Below are 5,413 nucleotides of genomic sequence, written 5' to 3' on the forward strand. Positions count from 1 at the left end.
CCTCAAGTCATGGTGAGAGAATCGCTATCAAGGAACTAAAGCTCTGTGTTTTACTTTTCTTTCTTGTTTGTCCCTTTATGGCTGTGGCCACACCTGGGCATGCTCACGGCCTTCTCCTGGCTCTGCACTCAGTAATCACAATGGACCTGACTGAAGAACCATAGGGGAAGCCTATGAATATACCCCGGTCCGACGGATGCAAGGCAAAAGCCCTATCCGCTCTGCTCCTGTTGCAGCGGCCCAAGATGCGTGCTGGATCTTTAATGACCTCATACTTAACATTTCAGCAAAGAGAAGGCTGAAAGTCTTAAAAGTGGGAAAATTTGTACCCAAGAATTTATGCTGAAACACCACGAGATGGAGCTGTGGGCATTTCTCTCCTCAAGGCTCGTTCCTTTAAGAATTTTCCACCCTTTCTTAGGTTTGCTTCCGTGTAAAGTATTGGGTAATTAAAGATCAAGCCAGGAGCTTCAAAGGGGAAGTGGTAGGAAAGTCTTGAGGGTGTGCGTCTTTCACATGGGTGACAAGTATTCGATTCTCGCCTTCAGATCTTGTGGGGTACATAGCTGAATCACCTCGAGGATCGAATGGGCTGTCCATCTTTGCCTCTGGACCACGACGGATGCAGAGGATTGAACCTGAGGTGGACAGAGCAAGGAAAAGCTGCAAGGCTGGAGCCATAGTACAGGGCAGAGGGCATTTGCCTTGCATGTGGCCAACATGGCCGACCCGAGTTCGATTCCACCACCACTCTCGGCAAGCTACCAAGAGTATCTTGCCCGCACGCCAAAGCCTGAGAACCTACCTGTGTCATATTTGATATGTCAAACACAGTAACAAGTCTCACAATGTTACTGGGCCCGCTCCGAAAAATCCATGAGCAATGGGAGGACAGTAACAGTGACACTCTGAGCTAAAACACATCAGAAGCCACTTTGTTATGTCTGTGACCAAACCATTTAGAAATATTTCCTGGTATGGGCAACCCACACCACATCACCCCACGTTATGAGGATACCCAACCCTATACTACAAGGAAAAGGCAGCATGGATACAGCAAGATACAGCTCAGAAACGCCCACGTTGGGATGAGGGAATCCTCCAATAAGGGACTGAGGCTGTTTTGTTTGTATTTGGTTTGTTCATGGTTTGGGGTCCACAAATCAAGCAACACACAGAGATTCTCCTGGCTCTGCACTAAGGAAGCACTCTGGCATGATGGTGGGGTTGTATGGAGAGCCAAAGAGTATGAGAGCTTTCTTTCACTTGGGTAACCTGGGTTCCATTCCAGCCTTCATATCTTGTGGGGTACATAACTGGACTCACTATAAACAGAGCTCCTCTCCCACAGTCCAGGAGCTTCTCCCCCAGGGACAGCTTGTATCCATGGACTGAGCAGAACAGTCTCCGAGTAGCTTTTTCCAGGGGAATGCTTCTTTAAAGCATTGGTGCTTACTTCCTTCTGGTCTCCCACAGAAGACATCACACCTGTCTTGGCATCCTCATGGCGCTGAGGGCATAATTGCTCACTCGAGATTTTGTCACAGTGCGCATTCTCACAAAAATTCCTCCTGGGTTGACTGCTACCTTCAAGAACAGCAGAGAAGACTTCCGATTACTGTGCTGTGCCTGAGAGTCTCTTCATCCAGAAAATTCTGGATCGGCAGGTTGGTTTCTAACATTTACCCAACTCAATTGCAATTCTGACAGGTGGATGGATTTTCCAGGCAACGACCTTACATTTCAGCAAAATGAACAAGCAAAATAGACCGACGGCAGGTCGCATAGCTGTGTAAAATTTTTTTCAACTCAAAGAACTGACAAACAAACAAAACAAACACAAACATTGTCCTCCCATTGTTCATTGATTTGCTTGAGCAGGCCCAGTAACGTCTCCATTTTGAGACTTGCTGTTACTATATTTGGCGTATTGAATATGTCACGGGTAGCTTGCCAGGCTTCGCTGCACGGGCGAGATACTCTCGGTAGCTTGCCAGGCTGTCCGAGAGGGGTGGAGGAATCAAACCCAGCTCGGCCGGGCTGGCTGTGAACAAGGCAAACACCGTACCGCTGTGCTATCGCTCCAGCCCAAGATACAGTAACTGGAAATAACTACCTCTGCAGAAAATTGAAGCACCAGTTTAGAGTGAAAATAAAAGGCGCCCGAGACTGGGTTTGGTACTAGCTTAGTGTGGAGCATAGTGGGATAGCTTAGTGGAATAGGCAATGATGCATCCCCACACAGCCGAGACAGACCTTTGAAAACATCTCACCTGAAACAGATTCCTCTCCAGGATCAATGAGTTTTTTTGTTATCTTGTTCTATTTACTTAGGTGGGGAGAGGGTCACACCAGCATTAATCAGGGATTCCTGCTGCTGGGGCTCTGGGGGCCCTGAGGGGTGCTGGGATGGAACCAAAGTTTTCTTCCTTCGGACCAAGCAAGTGCGCTTCTTAATGCAAAATCACTAGTGCTGAACCATCGAGTTCTTTTCAACAATCACACTTGTCCTTGCTGTCTATCAAATGCAAAGTCACAGTATTTACCCTGTAATAAAAAGAATTTTTGGGGGGTTCCATAGTACAGGGGTAGGCATTTGCCTTGCATAGAGCCGGCCCAGCTTCAATCCCAGGCATCCCATATGGTCCCACATGCACCACTACGAATAATTCCTGAGTGGAGAGCTATGAGTAATCCCTGAGCATCGCTGGATGTAACCCAAAAAGCAAATAAATATATATATATATATATATATATATATATATATTTAGGTTTTAGAACTACTGATTTTATGCAGCAACACGATTGAAACTGGAAGATACCATCTTGAGTGAAGTTAGCCAGAAAAAGAAACAAAAACAGGATAATGTCACTCATTGGTGGAATACAGAACACTGGATGTGGAGATGTACTGTAAAGGGTCTAATTAAATCACCCCTTATTTCAGTGTTTAGAGAGAAGCAGGATAAAGAAGGAAAGAAATCTGCGGGCAGAAAAGAACCAGAAGTTTACAGGGATCAGGGATTCATTTATGGCAGTGACATGAGTGACGGGAGTAGCCATTTACCCAAAATACAAATGCAACAGAACTGAAAACAAGAGATGTAAGCTGCAACCACTGAAACTTAGTCATGTGGTTGTTCAGATGACAGGCGGGGGTGGAGTGAGGACTGAGGTTGGAGGGAATACAGAAACATGGGTGGAGGGAAGCTGACACTGGCGCAGGGATTGGTGCTGAATTATTGTATGCGTAGGGCTGGAGCTATAGCACAGCGGGAAAGGCGTTCGCCTTACAAGCGGCCAACATGGCCGACCCGAGTTCGATTCCTCTGCCCCTCTCGGAGAGCCCGGCAAGCTACCAAGAGTATTCGATATGCCAAACACAGTAACAACAAAGTCTCCAATGGAGACGTTACTGGGCCCACTAGAGCAAATCGATGATCAACGGGAGGGCCTTTACCTTTACCTTTACCTACTGTATGCGTAAGTACAACTATCAATACTTTTGAAAATTCTGGCACTTTAATGAAAACTTCAAAAAAGAATAAAATGAAATAAATTTCCAGATTTCAGCCCCCACTGAGGTTAAAGACCCTCTAGTCCCAGTATTAGGCTCTTATATATTTCCTATGGTGCTGAGACCATAGATATGGTTGTGGGGATGGAGTCAGACCCTACCTTTCAAGTCACATGCTTGGTCCACTGAGCACTCCAGTAGCATAATATTTAGTTTCAACAAGAGAATCTTACAGCACACTTGTATGCAATACCCCTTTTCCCAAATGAAATTGCTGTAATTCCACATCCTGAACTGTAGGATAACACTGTTCTGTCCTTCTTGCATAACCTCAGGAATAGTTGATAGTTTATTGGACTTAGGAAAAGAGAAAAACACCTTAAGTATCTTGCCCTTGAGCAGTGAGGAAGGGCTTTTTATATTGATTTGGCTACCTGACAGGGTGGAGTGTCAGCCCAGACTAGAGGGGAGCTGGAGAAGGAGAGAGCAGGGCTGAAAGATGGACTACCAAGAGACTAGCAAGGAGAACTTGTGCTTGAGAGAATCTAGGCCCTACATAACATAAATTTCTTCTATGGGATAAACTTCCTTGTAATAAACTGCTACAAAGATCAACCAGTCTGGCCCTCATCTCTTCCTTCATCTGCCCTTGGCTAGCAGCCATCCCGATGCAGGCCACACACAGCGGCTCTAGGGCACCGAAAGCAGGCGGTGAGATAGAGCTGTTCAGAGAGCCCACGAACACACAACCTTCAGCATGCGTAGTTTTTTACAGCGAACCTGTGATTTGAGATCTGAAATCAAACAAAATGCACAATGAGGATTAGTCCAACATTGAATGGAATGCAATTGAATGGCTAAACAGGTGGAGGACATGGTTTCCACAGTCCAAACAAGCCGACAAAAAGAGAAAATCTGCGGGAAGTGTTGCTGCAGGAGCAAGGCAATTCCAGAACAAGCCTTTTGGGTTTTATTTTTGATCAGACCCAGTGATGCTCGAGATACCATAGGGGAAGCTGGACATCAAAGGTAGGCAGCGTCTGTTGGCGAGCACCCTCCGTGATGCACTGCTGTTCTGGTCCTAATAAGCTTCACTATGGGCTCACAGCCACAATTTAACATACACACAATAAAATATTTTGTGGTGCGTATAAGAGTACAGCAGGTAGTCATTTGCCTTGCATGAGGCTGACAGGGGTTGATCCTTGAGCATTGCCAACAGCAACTTATGAGAAACACCAGGAATAACTGTTGGTCATCCCCAGTCCCAAAAACAAAAGAAAATTCAATTTCTTCCTATATTCAAAAAAACATGGCAATGATTCAAAGGCAAAGATAAGCAGATAAGCATGGTGTCATATTGACAGAGAGGGGTCCAGAAAGGGTACCCGGCCCTGTAGGTGTACAGTGAGGCTGGTTTTTCAGCTGGGGGGGGACAAGGGTCTTGAAACTCATGACTATTCGGCATACCTGACAGACGAGGAAGAATGACAACAAAGTCAAGAAAGCAAAGGACAGGATCTCTCCGTAACGAACAGCCCGGGGAATGAAGGGCAGCGTGAGTGCAGTACAGACGCCTGATCCAGTGGCCCGAGGACACAGTAGCATGTTTCACACACTCAGGGCACGCACACACTGCCCAGGGACCCAGCCAGGAAGGGTCCTCAGACACTCACCTGTACACACCTCACCTCCCCGGCTTTAGGGCTCCTCTTCCAGCCTAGAGATTAACGCAAGCTTCACCCCAGAAGGCCCTGCTCCACAGAGACAGAGGACTGAATTAGTCACAAGGAAGGAAAAGGCGACAAGTAAACCTCGTGTGTCCCTGGTCTAACTGGTCACACTATTGAAAAGGCATGATCATAACGTCCACTTTCAATATGCCAACGATTGGTG

Source organism: Sorex fumeus, unplaced genomic scaffold (assembly GCF_029834395.1).
Source record: "Sorex fumeus unplaced genomic scaffold, SorFum_2.1 ptg000019l, whole genome shotgun sequence".
Lineage (NCBI taxonomy): Eukaryota > Metazoa > Chordata > Mammalia > Eulipotyphla > Soricidae > Sorex > Sorex fumeus.